Source organism: Crocodylus porosus, unplaced genomic scaffold, assembly GCF_001723895.1.
Source record: "Crocodylus porosus isolate Cpor-Errol unplaced genomic scaffold, CroPor_comp1, whole genome shotgun sequence".
NCBI lineage: Eukaryota > Metazoa > Chordata > Crocodylia > Crocodylidae > Crocodylus > Crocodylus porosus.
In genome coordinates, this window is record NW_017728948.1 from 40,920,884 (window position 1) to 40,936,608 (window position 15,725).

General features: G+C 40.8%; 1 long non-coding RNA gene across 1 annotated transcript in view; it reads right to left on the reverse strand.

Annotated features, from left to right (window-relative positions):
- LOC109321917 overlaps window positions 1–3,905 on the reverse strand; it is a 19,808-nt gene extending 15,903 nt beyond the window's left edge. Inside the window, exon 1 of the long non-coding RNA XR_002104217.1 lies at window positions 3,811–3,905. This is a non-coding gene — a long non-coding RNA (uncharacterized LOC109321917). The remainder of the gene's footprint in view (window positions 1–3,810) is intronic.
- Window positions 3,906–15,725: the final 11,820 nt, after the last annotated feature.

A 15,725-nucleotide genomic window follows, 5' to 3' on the forward strand; every position in this document is an offset into this window, starting at 1 on the left:
ACAGGACCTGCTGCTAATGAACCCATGTTGGTTGCCCCTAAGCATAATCTCCCCTGCTGGCCCCTTGTGGACATGTGCCAGAATAATTCTCTCAAAAAGCTTACCCAGGATCGAGGTAAGACTAAATGGCCTATAGTTTCCAGGGTTCTCCTTCCTTCCTTTTTTGAAGTTGGGAACCATGTTGGCCCTTCCAGTCCAGTCCTCTGGCACCACACCAGAGCACCACAAGTGCTTGTAAAGCCGTGAGTGCTCGTAAAGCCATGGTCTTCCTCTATAGAAACACGGGAGAAGGGGAAGCTGGGAAACAAAGGCAAGCAAGTGAAAAAGTCCACAGTAACTCAGCCCCTGAAAACTCTGAAGCATGAGTACAGTAAGCACTCCTTCCCACTCATCTGCTTCAAGGCATGCTGGGCTAAGCACTCACTTCTATCCCCCAGTGTCAGATCCAGAGCATTTTAGTGCCTAAACAGTGAGCCTTCTATCTGGAACACTAGGGCACTATGTATGGACATCTTTGACTTGGAATAGTTGGGAACAAATTCCTAATCAGTGGCATTTTGGAAAAAATCATTTGCTCCCATAATCTATTTGAGTAATCTCTTCTTTAACAGAAGAAAATTTAGTTTGGAAATGTTAAATCCTCTTCTAGTACTTTCTAATTCATGGGAGGAAATAACATACTTGCATTTTTTTCTTCTGCTGAGTATAAGAGATCCAGAATTATGCTAGAAAGGACATGATACAATCATAGACTGTTAACTCACTTTTAGTCTCATCTTCTTCTTTTAAACCAGGAGCAAAATAAACCCTTTTCAAAAGGCACAAGTAGTTGCATGACTGCACATATTATTAATGTAAGGAAATTAGGAGTTTTTAAGAAAGTTAAATTTATGACTCAAAAAAAATCACATGACAATGAGGGTGCAGTATGCTATTCATAATATCACAGGGGAAGAAAAGCTTAAATGTTTCCTACAGAAGAAGATTTCTAGACTCTTAAGGTGATCATCTGTTGTAAATCAGCATAACTTTTAAAGTTAAACATGTTAAAAATAACCAGATACATCTACATAATTTAGCTGACACCCATTTTATGAAAGATTTATATATATATTTTAATTGATTTATAGCTGGTAACTAAATAGCAGTATCTGATTTAATCTCAAGTAGAGGTCACTGAGAAATGACTAGTCAGATTTTTCATTTAAAAAAGCAAAAACAAAAACAGAAATGGAGGGACAATTTCTTCTTTACTAAGATAGCTTAATTAGTTTAATATTTATGATGGCAGTACAAAATAATTTCTCTTCTTCAGTGTTTACCATTCAAGATGTACAGCTACAACCTAGGAATTCAATATCATTGCTCAAGGATTTTTTACTTTCAGGCTTTTGTCTTATTACACGTAGCTTCATGTGATTTTTTTCCCTGTTGCCCTTCTTTCCGGTGGGATAGAGGACTCAGTAACTAAAGTGTGAAATATTACTGTGGTTGATTTCTTCTATGGATGAGAACCAAATAAACAATTTCTCAAAGGAAGAAACAACATCCTTTACCCTCTTACATCGCTTACCCTGTCCAAAAAGATTTTATGCTGCACTTTAGATAGTCAGTGGGAGGTTAAATTCCCTGGCAGACTGTGAAGCATACAAATAAAGTCTGTGATCCTGCAAAAGCTTGTTCTTGTAGACAGTCTTCAGATGGTCCTGTAGACACTGCATTCTTCATTTAGTCATGTGAGTTGTTAATTTAAAGGCAATGAAAATTATTCTCATGATTGACAATTTGTTGGGTTAGACCCTCATTAACATTACAGCTGGAAAAACAAGATAAATAAAAAATCACTAAAATTTCCAGACTTATTTTGTCCCTTTTTCTGCAGTGAAACTCAGCTACCTCTAATTTAAATAAATTTTTTTTTTCTGATTTGATTAGCTGTTTTAATCTGTTTTAAACCCATTCAGATGATCAGATGGCAGATGCACCATTGTGTGACTGAAAAGTATCATTATCAATTCTTCTTCTCAAAACTGTGTATTTAGACAGACAAAAAATGAAGTTTAGATAACAGCTGTAACAAATCCATGGAATCAGTTCAACTAAAAAAGAGTCAGTATATCAGCACAGTGTCTTACCACAGAAGACAAAAACCATGCAAGGCCTTATTTTCCTAAAATGTTCAACATGTTTGGCTTCTTCTACATTCAGTGGCCCTTTGTGACATGCAGAAGCCAAAATAATTTTTCTGTTTCTTTCCACTTAAAGTGAACACATCTTTATTTATATATTTGTACTGACCTAGGTTCTCAGATGTCTTCTGGTTTTATTAGCATCTTGGGATAGCAGGGGCAGGTTCAAGTTCATTTAATAATAGATTTGTGTTTTACTGAATTAAGTGTAAGACTGAATAAAAGCAAACAGTCAGAGAAGTTCTGTTGATATCAAGTTGATAGTTGGTCAATTGGCTTCTAATGCCACTTGTTGGGCATATACTACTTAACTGTAACATGCCCAAGTCTCCAGTTCACCTGGGAAGCAAAGCAAGGTAAGAAAAAAATACCCATGTGACACAGGGCACTTCAGTGCCCTGCTCCTAGAAAAGGTACAGGTGCCGGTTGCCGGGGCAACCGCAATTTGGTCAGCTGACCAGAAGGGGGCAGGGCCCAGCCTATATAAACAGCCCAGGCTGAGGCCAAGCAGGCAGTTCCCTGCTAACATCCAAGGGAGAAGGAGCTCTGCTAGAGTAGGCAGCCTAGAGAAGCTTGATGGCCTGAGCAGCTTTGGCTCAAGGATACTGGGAGGAGAAAGCCCTGGTAGGGATTTGATTGATGATTAGCCAGGTGGCTTAGAAGTTTACATTTAACCATGAGGCTTAGTTTGAGTTGTAGATGATTGGCTCACGTTATTACATGTTGTTGTTTGTTGTTACACCAGAGGACTGGGTGAGGCTAATAGGGGTTGGAGGAGGCCTCACAGGGGCTCCACAGTGGTGTGGGGACCCCGGTGCCAGAGAGGGTTCACTGACATTTAGGGGTGCACTGACCCCAGCCCTGAGAAGGGGCACAGTGCATTGGGGGCCAGGTAAGGTCGAGGCTGCCTGAGCCCCACAGGAGTTGTAGACCTGAGGAGGGGATTTAGGGGCCAGGCACGGCTACGGCCACCTGAGCCCCGATTGTGAGGCAGGGCCCCAGTGCAGATGAGATCATGAGAGAGAACCCCGGTGGGGACATGGTCACGAGAGAGGCCAGAGAGTGTCCGTGGGGAGCGCAGGCAATAGCAAGGAAGGAAAGGCCAGGGAACATCTGTGAGGGCACAGGGCAGTGAGAAAGAGGCTCGAGAGCCAGCGAGGGCCTAGGCCAGGGGAAGACAAGCCCAGGGAACCCGGGAGGGATTTTGACTAGATAACATCCAGTACATCTGCGACGCCTGGGGTGTGGTATCAGGAGTGGTAGGAACCACGCGTAGCCCCTAAGGCTTTAGTGCATGGAGTCACCTTAGATGGGGCACAGACTTGAATACATCAGGGGTACTGTGTCAAGGAGGACAAGAGGCAGCCTCCCTTAATATTCTTAACATCAAAGATGTGGCGGGAGAGAATGAGGGTGCATTGACACCAACTTGGCACGGTAGGGGGCTCTAGGAGAGATCACGGCCGCTCCTAGGACCCCGCCCCGTGCCACCATGTATCCCACCATTTTCTCAATCACTGTCATCTTAACAATGAACATCTTAGTAATGCACACTGAGAGAATAGGGGATAGTAGATTCAGATGACCAAAGTGAATAAATTCAATGCAAAGTGCTATTTACTACACTCCAGGGAATTATGCAGAGAAAAGTTCAAAATTATGCAACATTCCTTTATTTATTTATTTTACAAATTAAACTAAATATAACAGTATTTGAACATTTTATATTGAACATTTCTTTAGAAATATGTGCAGGTATTTGTGTGGCGGGAGGTGTGGGGTGTGGTTGGGGAGTGGGTGTAGAGAAGTGTGTTTGGGGAATTTGTGGGGAGGGAGTGGGGGTTGTGAAGCTTCTGGGGGCAGTATTGTCAATGCTCAAGATCTTTGGAATTGTTCTTAAAGTCTATGCTTCAGCAGTGTGAAAAATGTATCTCTTTCTTTTACGTGTGTGTGTGGTTTGTGGTGTGGGTGGAAGAGGTATGGAGTTGTGGGGTATGTGTGAGGTGTGTGGGTGGGTGTGGGGAAGATATGGGGTTTGTGGGTGGTGTGAGTATGGGTGAGTGTGGAGTTTGTGGGTAGGTATGGGCTTACCATGCAAAGCCCCCTGCCACACCCCACCCCACACACAGGCCCCATTGCCACATGCCCTCCCATGCACAGGCCCCCTACCACATGACCCATGTGCATAGCCCCCACCACCACACCCTTCCTTCACTCAGCCTCTGCTGCCACTCATTCACCCACACATACACTACACCACCATACCTCCTCCCTGCTCACACAGGTCCCACCACTGGTGGCAACAAGAGGTGGCAGGCCCCCAAGGTGCTCCTGGTCTTAACAGACATAGCCACCTGGGCAGTGCACAGCTCTGGTGAATCCCTGGGGGCTGCACATGGCAGCATAGAGCTGGCCTGACCCATTCTGGTGGTGCATGCTTTCAGGCCAGCCCAGTCCGGCTCCATGCTAGCACATGGGCCTCATACCACTGCAGCCAGAAGTCATGTGCAGTCCCTAGGATTTACTGAAGTCATGCACTACCAGGCACTCTGCCTGCTCCCACCAGGAGTGTCCTATTGTCATCGGCAAGAGCTGTGCACCATGGGGTAAAGGGCATGTGGTGAGTGGGCCTACACACCCACACCCATCCCTGACTTCTGCAGGCAGGAGCTCCTCTTCCCACTCACCAGCTAAACCCCAGGAAATTACACAATATTATGTGATTATGCATAGTCATACATTTTATGCACAAATTATGTGGGCACATATTTGCATAATCCCCTGGGGTGTAATTTACATTTGCTTTGAACTATAAAGATCTATTACTGGATTTATCTGTGATTTCTCCTAGGATTCATTAAATTCTCTGTTTACAAAAAATCATTAAAATTATGTATTGGTATATTTTTGCAGGAGAATGCACTACCACGAAGAAATATCCAGACTATCTAATACAGAGGCTGAAGACAATACAGTCATGCTAATAGGGTACTCCACCCATGTTAGGCCACCTGAGAACTGATATATATAATCTGAGCAAAATGACACAGTAATGAAGTATGGTGCTTCTGGCAATCTAAAGTGAAGCCAGGTTGAGTATCACTATATGGTACTATATTGTGAAGTATATTCTTAGTGGCAGTTGGTGCTAAGGAAGATAGGCATAGATATTATGTAACACCAGTAATACAACTAGGACATGGCAAGTTATCCTTGCTTGGTCAGCAACCCCAGGGACTGACTTGAGGTGGGGGCAGGGCTGGAAAAAAACTCAGTACTTCCTCAGTTGTGCAATTATACTGGCAATACAGCATAGCCAGAAGTCACCACTGCTACTTACATGTCATAGGGGCCACAGGCACCCAGCTGTGTTGTTATACCTCTGCATAAGACACATTTATTTTGATTTCCATTTTGGGTCCTGTTTACGCAACTCTTTCTCTGTGAAGGTTAGAAGGAAAACAAAATGCAGGAGAATATGAGGAGCTAATGCAGCTGCTACTTCAGGAACTCAAGGGCAAAATGCTTGTTTTAGAAATATGTGACCCATGCTGTAACTCCTGCAGTGACTTTTCCATAATTAATGATTTGATTAATTGTGTGTGCATTGTAAATGATGGTGTCTGGATACTGATTACTGACCCATACATGACTTAAAAAAATGACAAACTTCAAAAAATTCAATTACAAGGTCCAGATGCTGTATGTTGCTTGTATAAAATGCTCCAGGTAGGTAGGTTGCATATTAATAGCATCATCTAGACTGAGCATATATTTTTGGGAATGAATATTTTGAGGAGATATATATGCAGAGCATTCAGAGCATGTATAACTATTAGTTAAAGTAAGAAATGTAGAATGAGATATTGTTATTATTACTGTTATCATCTTCATTATCTTCCTTATAATTGTGCTTATATCTATCAGTTATTAATTTTAAGAAAAACTTTGATAAACAGTTTTGATTCATTAGTCTTCCGAGTGATCTGTTAGTAGACTAGACAATATTCTAATACCCCACAAGCTTACATAATTGCTTAATACAAGAAGCTTGGATCTAACACACCTGAAAAGGATACAGCTCTGCTCTTAAACACAATAATTTATATAAGGCATGTGATATTTTATGGAAGCCTCTATAATCTCCATATTAAAATCCGTCTCTTGGCTCAATGTTTTGCATATTGTCATAATAGAAAATAGGAATAATTCCTAATATCCTGCTAAAACACACTAGGAATGTTACATTATTCAAAGAACAGATTGAAAGATCATCAAATTTCTGCTTTTGCTGAACACTGCAGGTGTCCCAAATTTATTACAGAGTAGATTTTAACTTTGATAGTTGAACAACAAGTAAAATAGCAACATTCATAAGCAAGCTGATGAGATTTGGCTTTAATGACCATTTTAACATTTAATTTATGGAGAGTAGAATTTTTTTCCCAATGCAACTAGATTTTCTCTTCTAATACTAAGGCCCTTGTTAGATGGTAAATTTAGGTGGCTCCTAGAGCTCTTAAAAGGTGCAGCCAGTGCAGGGGTTAAGTGTCTTTAAGCACCTATTATGGGCACTTCTATGTGGAAGACTACTGCACAGCTGTTACTACACATTTATTTACTACTTGTATTAACAAGTGCAGTAACTGGAGTTACTGTGCAGTAGCACCAGAAAACACCTTTTAAGTGATGCTATTGCAAAGCAGTTTAATGATACTGTGCAGTAGCATATTAGCAGAGTGTGCTGTGACACTCCAGTGCACAGTATTATTTGGCTACTGTGTAGTCAGCATCTTGTATAAATGCACCTATTCATCTTAAAGTTATTCCACTCCAGGATAGGATTATTTGTATCTACTTGTATCTATCTGTAACACCTACTTTTGTTCCTGTTCCATTAAGGTGTGGCCACTCCAGATTAAAGTGTTCAGCTATTCCACCTAAACTGAAGCCTTCCACTATCCCAGGATGCACAGTGGCCCCTCCCCACTCTGAAATCTACTACCTAAGGGGTGGTTCTGTCAGCAAGCCAACTCCTCCACCTGCCTTAAGGGTGTTACCTTCCTATCTCCCCCTCAGGGGGATAACCCAGAGCAAATGCTCTTCAGAAAACATGCCAGCTAGCCAACTAGCAAGCACAAATTTTTGCTTCATTGACCTCCATTTCAGCCAGCATGAGACAAAAGCTTTCCTCTCTGGACAGTGAAGCTGCCTGCTCCCAGCAACTGTCTGTTACCCCTTCCCAAAACAAAACAAAACATTTGGAGGACTTGATGCCCTCTGTGTCTCTCCTGGGACTCATTGCTGAAGCTGGAACTCAGGAGACACAGGACATGGACCTAGGATAGGATGCTGGTAACTCAGCTGACACAGAAATTGAGCCTTTGCCATTCATACACTTCTCTCTTTCACACAATTTATCTTCCTCAGTTCTTACTTTTCTCACACATATTGTCTCCATCTGCTCTATGTTTTCTTACTCTCCCTCGTACCTTTTCCTGTAAATTTCTCCTGTATTAAATGTGTTAAAATTGAGGTAAGCAAAAGACTGGGTGTGAGATGGGCTTTAAGGAAGATAAGGAAGCTAGTATTGGCTAACTATGGATGACCACAATACTATATAAGAGGAAATGAGAGAATAAAACCAACAGTAGCGTGAGCTGAGAGAGGAAATGAACAGGACAGCACTGGCTTCAAGCTCAGCAACTCCAAGATAAGCCCTTAATTGTTGGGATATAGATCTGCAAAATAAATTAAAACCCAGCTATTTTGACTATGTGTGACATTTCAGCAGGAATGGGTGACAGGCAAGGCAAATGGATGGCTCTCACTCTAGATAAATGACATCTGTCAAGAACCCAAATAACCCTTGCTGCAATATTAGCAGCAAATGATTGTCAAAGTTTAGTGTTTTATCCAAACATTTCAAATGTCCCTCTTCACATCTAGTTATTGAATGCAACAGGTAGGCAAAAAAGAAAAAAAATGTAAAAAGAGAGGTAGCTCAAAGTCTTGTTCTTGCTCTGAGAGTTCTGGTTGCAGCAAAGAAGAGCTTCTGTTGCTTCTAATTAGACTGCAGCTTCTTGCCACAACTGTACATTTTTAGGTTAGGGAGTAAAGTAATAGTGACTAACCAGCAAGCTGCTCTACATTATCACTCTAAAGTTTGCCAGTGAGCCGGATATAAACATCTATCACAATACAGCCACAGACTTACATTTGTTTATTAAAATCATACTGCATTTTGAATAACCATCTCCAAGAGAAGGTGCTATTTTCACAAATCCAGAAAGAGCTGTTAATAAATACAAAATATTTAAAGAAAGCATTATTGTCAGTGCTTAATTTCATGTTTAAGCAAAAAAAAGAAAACAATAGGGCTGTGTGAAGCTTCAGTTGCTGATTTGATTTGGAGGAGATTTGGCAGCCAAATCTCTGAAACCAAATCAAATTGGGAGACCAATAAAAAGGTCAAAATTGATCTGAAGCTTCCAAATCAATTCAGAAAAGATTTGGAGAAGATACAGAGATTTGGTCAGTCCCTGCTCGCTGCCGTGCCTATAAGTATGGGGCGGGTGGGGCATCTGGAAGAGAGGGGAGGGGACCATGGGGGGACCCCCCACCAGGACCCATCCTCTGTTTGCTCCCTCAGTCCTCCTGAGTGTCCCCTCCTGCTCTCCCAGCCTCGTCAATGGCTATTTCACCTGGCCCAGCCTCCTGGTACTTAAAAAAACCAAAAAAAACCCCTCACCCTGCACTAACTGGATGTGGCAGCAGTTGTCAGGGTATCTGGGGGCTCATGGCAGAGCCCCCTTATGCAGTGCAGGGCGGTGGGGATCTCCCCACTCCCGCCTGGCAGGAGGTAGTGAGTGTGAGGTTTTTTTTTAATTTTTTAAAGTGCCGGGACACTGGGTCTGGGTGGGCAGCCATTGACAGGGCTGGGAGAGTGGGTGGGGATGGGGCCTGTTCAATTTCGAGATCTGGCTGATTTGGTGGCAGCTGAATCCCTGAATAAGATTCAGCCTGATCAATTTGGGACAGCAATTCGAATCATCGGATTGAATCACTGTGCTCCAAATCAGCCAAATCTCAAGTGAATACTAGCTGCTTCACAAAGGCCTACTAAACAAGCTTCCAATATTAGATGCTTCAGAGCACAGACCCCTAAAGTCCTCCAGATAATTACTTTCATGTCAGAAACAGCTGGCTGAATAACTCATTGTTCTTAATACCTCTCTCATTAAAAAGAGAGATGACCACTTTATGGATGTGGACAGAGGTGAAAAATTGCAAAAATTTAACACAGATCACTGTTGTGTGCTTGTTAAAATGTCCTCTTCACTGGACTCATTTAGATAGACTTAACCATCTACCATATCTTCCTTTGATGTGCAGAAAGATGATGTTGTTCTGAGGCATGTGTTCAGGTGACCTCTGGCTTGCAGTTGTTCTCAGTGTTCAGGCGATGGGAATTTGAGCACCCTGGGAGGCCAGTGCTAGCAAGCAGCAAGAAAAGCCTGAGGTGGAATCAATCTAAGTTATGCAGTTTTCAGTAAGCAGCATACTTTAGATTGGTAGAGAACAGAACACACCTTTGCCATGTGATAGGGGGCAAATCTTAGTTCAGGTTCTACCATTTTTAAACTACTCTATGTGTGCTGAACTTCTGTTCTGTTATGGATATAGATCTGTTTCCAGTCACTTATACCAGTAAATGTGTAATGTCTGTGTGAAGAAGTACTAAGAAGAAATGAAGATGAAAAAGCAGAAAAAGAGATGGAGCCGGGAGAACAGCAATTCAGAAGCAGCTGCTTGCTGCGTATAAAAGGTCCTAGGGTGGGACACCGCAACAGGGAAGAAGAGATGGGAGCAAACGGAGACTCTGTGAGTGAGAGCTACAAGAAGACAACGGGGTTGGGGAGATCCCAGGGGTCAGTCCAGGGTGCTGGGGAAAACTTGACTAAGGAAGGAAGCTGGGAGTCTCCAGGGTATGTAAATATACTTTAAGGTTGTATGGAGAAAAAGCAGAGGTATGGGGAAGAGAGAAGCTGCAAGAAAGAAAAGTGCCATGGATGCCCCTGGGGGGAAAAAAAAGAGAGAGAGAGAAAAAACATGCTGAGATTACTCTGGTTTTGCTTTTGTTTTTATGTTGATGGTGTTTTTCGAGTGTAAAATGAGGAGAGAGCTGGACTTGAGTCTATTACCCCACCCTAGCAGGAAGAACATGGGAGTATCCCAAAAGGATTAACTCGATAGGATATTGCATTAAAAAAAGATTGAAAGTGAAGTTTTCTGTATGGTTCTAGAAACTGTTCCAAAGTTAATTTTATTCTGTTGTATATTACTAAAGAAGAAACTTCGTAAGAGGTGTTTATGAAAGACTCAAAAAAAAAAAAAAAAAGGTTTGTGAAATAGTTGTGAGTGTAAAAGAAAAACAGGATAATAAAGAGAATCATTCAACTCCATATGACTGTGATTCAAGTGATAATCTAAATCTGGGGCATGAGTGAAGAAAGGCATTGAATAGGTTGTGCCACTGATAGAAACCATGAGAGATTGCCAGTATCCTACCATGGCAATAATAGCTCCTGACTAATAACATAAAAAAATGAATAAAAACATGGCAGGTGAGAGTCAGAATAGACACAGGAGGCCATAGCCAAGGCAATCAGGGGAAACATCACAGTCTGTATCTGGCCTGGGGGTTCAAGTATAATGTATAAAAAGTTACTCAAATTAATGTTTAAAGGAAAAAAGCTCAGAGACTTTTATTGTCATTTAGACTAGACATTATCTGGCCTGCTTAGGAATCAATTGAACTCAGTAGAATCACCCAGGACAACCATAGCAATGCTGTGCATAATTCATACTCCTGTGGGTCACCACAAAGAAACAAGATCCATGACTTCTCTATTTATACCACAAATATCCAAGTTCTCATGACAAACTTTCCTTTACCTTTCCTTTTGCTAAGATATCCATTTCTACTTGTCTCTTTGCCAAGTTCCTACCTGACCCCTTCAGTTCTTCTCTTATCTCAACACCTGCTCTCATTAATTTTGCTTTGCTCTTACTACTCCCTTATTGTACCAGCTCATTAGGGTGTTCTTATTTTTCTGTCTCTCATCAAGTCATTCAGAGGTCAGCAAAGCCTGTTCTTCCTGAGCTCCCTTTCAGAGATGTAACTTAACTATGGCATAGCCCCTTGTTTGGGAGCTAAGGCTCAAATAGTGCTCTTCAAATCAGGTTAACTATTCTGCAGTTCTTTATATCAGTTTCAGCCCATATCTTCTTTTTATAGGGATTTCAATCCTTCATTATTTCATTAAGTAGCAAAGATTAAATCAATCAGTCTGCTACAGAAATCACCTTGTTAAACAGCAAAATTGTTCAAATGGTTGAAATTGCATTAGGTATTTCTAGAGCATTTCTAGTGCATCAAAATATATTAGAGTCCAGCATTTTGCCAGGTAATGCCCTTACTGCTGCAAATAATTCCCTGTTTTGTAATATTGTCACAATAGATAGTTAGTGCTGCCATTCCTAATTTATTCTGATTGTAACACTGACCTTTCCAGACAAAGTATTCTCCAAGTACAGGCAGTTTATTATCTGTACGGAATTTGAAGTATGTGTGCATAAAAAATTGCATGAAACACCTAAGGAAAGGAATTGAAACTGCAGCTGGTGATGAAATCTATCACAGTCCATTTCAAAGTAGGATATTTAATATGCCCCAATTTAGGCCTCATGTCTGATAGAACTTCTCTACAATTATTTTGAGTGCTGTGCCCCTTACCTCAGTAATTTATTTGAGTAATTAAAACATGCCACCAGCATTGCTTTAGGGATGAATTCTTATCTTTTTCCTAAGTGCACTTAAAATTATTCACTTGACTTTTATACTGAGGGCAGAAAGAGATTACAATTTCCTGTCTGGTATTGTAAAGAATTTACCTTCATTTGAGGCATTTAAGGCATGAAATGTTCCAAACTGTCAAGCCCAATTATGGTAACATTTAAAAGAATGCAACGTAACTTGACAGCCAATGTAACCAGGTGTGACATGTCATCCCCATAATACATTGGCTTTAATAGAAGAGCTCTTTTTATTTTAAGCTTCAAAAACCTTTTATTGTTTTATAGTTTTTATCCCATCTAATATATTTGTAAGCAGCTACATGGGATGAAGTTTATGCTATATAATGACATGCCTCTGGCATGTTTTCAGGCACAAGACTAATATTCAAGTTCTTTCAAACTACTGAAACACGTAGGCTTTAAGTCCTGGAATATAAAATTATTTTTATAAGATACTTGAAACATAGTAAACTGACTAATGAGTTCTCACCTTTCTGGTTAGTTATATATGATATGCACACAGCTGAAACAATTCAACGTTCTGGGTATGAACAAACAAGTTCCAGTGAGATAAAGAGGGCAGAGATGAATTGCATGACCACTGTTCTATACTAGCTGTCCATGTGGTTGCTTCCTTTTATTCTACAGTAAATGAAGTTAAAACTAAGTAATTTAGTCTTGTGTTATTGAAGGCTGAAGTACCCAAAACAGGTTTTCACTTCTTGTGAGACAAGAATGGGCAGCTAGATTCTTACTGTGGAACAACTGATGAGCCACAAGTTCCCACTTCATGTTAATTCACAACAGCTTGTTCATTTGTCCAGAGCTATATTAGAATGAATAATTACTCTTGATACGTTATACTATCAAAAGTATTTTACAGGGCCACCATATAGCATTATAACTGTCTGCAGATATCTGACAGTAGAAGAGAGAGTGCCTCTCTGCAAATACATGCTGTCTCACTCAAAATCCAATGGAGAAAGACACACAATTAATGACAACATCATATTTTTACTTCTTTGATAGATAAGTACTGCCTCCCTTTTCCCCTCCTTCCTTGCACCCACCTCCTTCCTTTCCCTGGCTTTTGTATTCAAGTAACTCTCTATTCGATAGCCTACTCTATGCATACGCTCTTATAACATCTAATTAAGTGAGCTCTTGCTCATGAAAAATAGTGCACTTCTGTTTCAGTTAGTCTATAAGGTACATCTCTACCCTTGTTAGCCTTCTGCCTGACATCAGACTAACACAGCTCTACCTCTCTTAATATTTACACGGAAGGATCTGAGATCAGAATTCCATGTTTCATAAACCGGAAGTGCCACAGTAGGAACTTCTGGCCACCTTTCCTGGCAATATCAATAGAGAAATCAAAGTTGATAAATGATGAGAATGGACTCTGTCTTACCATTTCCCCTCAAAACTAGTATGTTCTAAGTGGAAGCCACAGTGGCAGGGCATTGCAGCTATACATTTCTGCTGTCTTTTCCAATCTTCTTCTTTTGGAATTATAGGAGGAAAAAGAAGAGACAATTTACTTTAGCTGTCAGTTTAGCAACTTTCACAAATATTTCTTAACCGAGTGCCAATTGAGAAAAAAATGGCAGATCAATTTATGTTTATGAATCTGGACATTTAAATCAAGATGGCCAGATATGTTGAGCTAATTCTGTAAGACTCATGGCACCAGCAAACATATGTTAAACAGAACAAGAATGCTAGAATATATCTGATTGCATTATATATTCATGCAAATATATCTAGGCATGACTTAGTTGAATGTCAATCCCAGACACCAACAAGAATTACCATAGATCAGCTCAGTTTAAACTGTTTGTCTATGGTCAGAGAGACTAATAGTCCACCTGTTGCTGTAGGGCCGGTAAAGTACTTCCACTAAGTACCATACCATTTATATTCTTTCTGTAAAGCCCTGGAGTCTCCACACACTATGCAGAAAACTTATCATTGACAAAGAGACAATAGACGTAATTATCAATGCAGTCAAGAAAAAAAAGAGATTATTAAAAATAAATGCAATAATGTTAGAATGATAGAAGTTTCTTGCTGAGTTTTTCTGAGGTTGCCTAGTCTAACAGGTTCCCTGTAGTACCACTGAAAAGAAGAAAGAAAAACAAAACAAAAAGAGAAGGAAAAAAAATGAATAGAGTAGATGATAAAACACAAAAACAACCCAAAAATACAACAACCTGAAAGGGGGGGAGGGGGAGGGGGAGGGGGCAGGGCTTTACTTATGGGCATAGAATCATAGGAAATTAGGATTGGAAGGGACCTTAGGAGGACATCTAGTCCAAACCACTGCTCAAAGCAGGACCATTCCCAATTAGATAATCCCAGCTAAGTCTATATTTACCCAGGTCTTAAAAACCTCCAGGGATGGTGATTCCACAGTCTCTCTGGGTAACCTGTTCTAGTGTGTTACTACCCTCCTAGTGCAAATTTTTTTTCCTAATATCTAACCTAAAGTTCCCTTGCTGCAATTTGAGATCATTGATCCTTTTTCTCTTGTCTGCTACTACTAAGAACAATCTAGCTGCATCCTCTTTGGAACTACCCTGCAGGTAGTTGAAGGCAGCTATTAAATATTTTCTCAGACTTCTCTTTTCCAGACTAAATAAACACAGTTCCCTCAGCCTGTCCTCAGAAATTATGTGCCCCGACTCCCTAACCATTTTTGCTGCCGTCCACTGGACTGTCTCCAATCTGGCCATATCCTTTCTGTAGTAGGGGGCCCAAAACTGGACACAAATCTCCAGATGTGGCCTCATCAGGGCTGAATAGAGGGGAAGAATTGCTTCCCATGATCTGCTGGCAATGCTCCTACCAGTGCTATACTATACTGTTAGCTTTTTTTGCAACAAGCTCATATTTAGTTTATTGTTGACTGTAACCACCAGGTCCTTTTGTTCCAAGCTGCTTCTTAGCCAGGCAACCCCCAACTGATACCAGTGCATGGGAGTTTTCTGTTCCAAGTGCTCCTTATTGAACTTCATGGTATTTCTTTTGGTCCAATCCTCCAATTTGTCTAGGACACACTGGGTGCATGTACACAAGACACAGATTGTGCAATAGCATGTTACAGAAAGGACAGTGCTAATACGCCACTCTGTAGTATTATTAGGCTACTGCATAGTAGCATCACCTAAAAGATGTTTGTTGGTGCTCTTACACAGTAACTCCAATTACTGCACATTTATTTAGTGCATACTAATACAAGTACTAAATAAATACACAATAACGACTGAGCAATAGTGTCTCATGTAAATGTGCCCACTGAATTGTAGCCCTACCTTCCAGCATATCTACTATTCCCCAGTTTGGGGCCATGCAGAAATTTTCTGAGGATACACTACATGACATCTTCCAGGTTGTTTACAAAGATATTGAGTAAAACTTGGACCAAGACAATTTCCTGGGGAACTCTATTTGATACCAGCTGCCAATCAGATATCTAACCATTGGTTACTTCCCTTTGAGCCTGAGGAGCCAGCCAATTTTCCATGCACCTTCAAATCTATTCATCCAACATGTACTTCCTTAGCTTGCTTCCAAGAAACCTGTGGGAAATTGTATCAAAACCCTTGCTAAAGTGAAGTTATACTATGTCCACTATTCTCTCTGCATCCACAGAACCAGTCATCTCGGCAT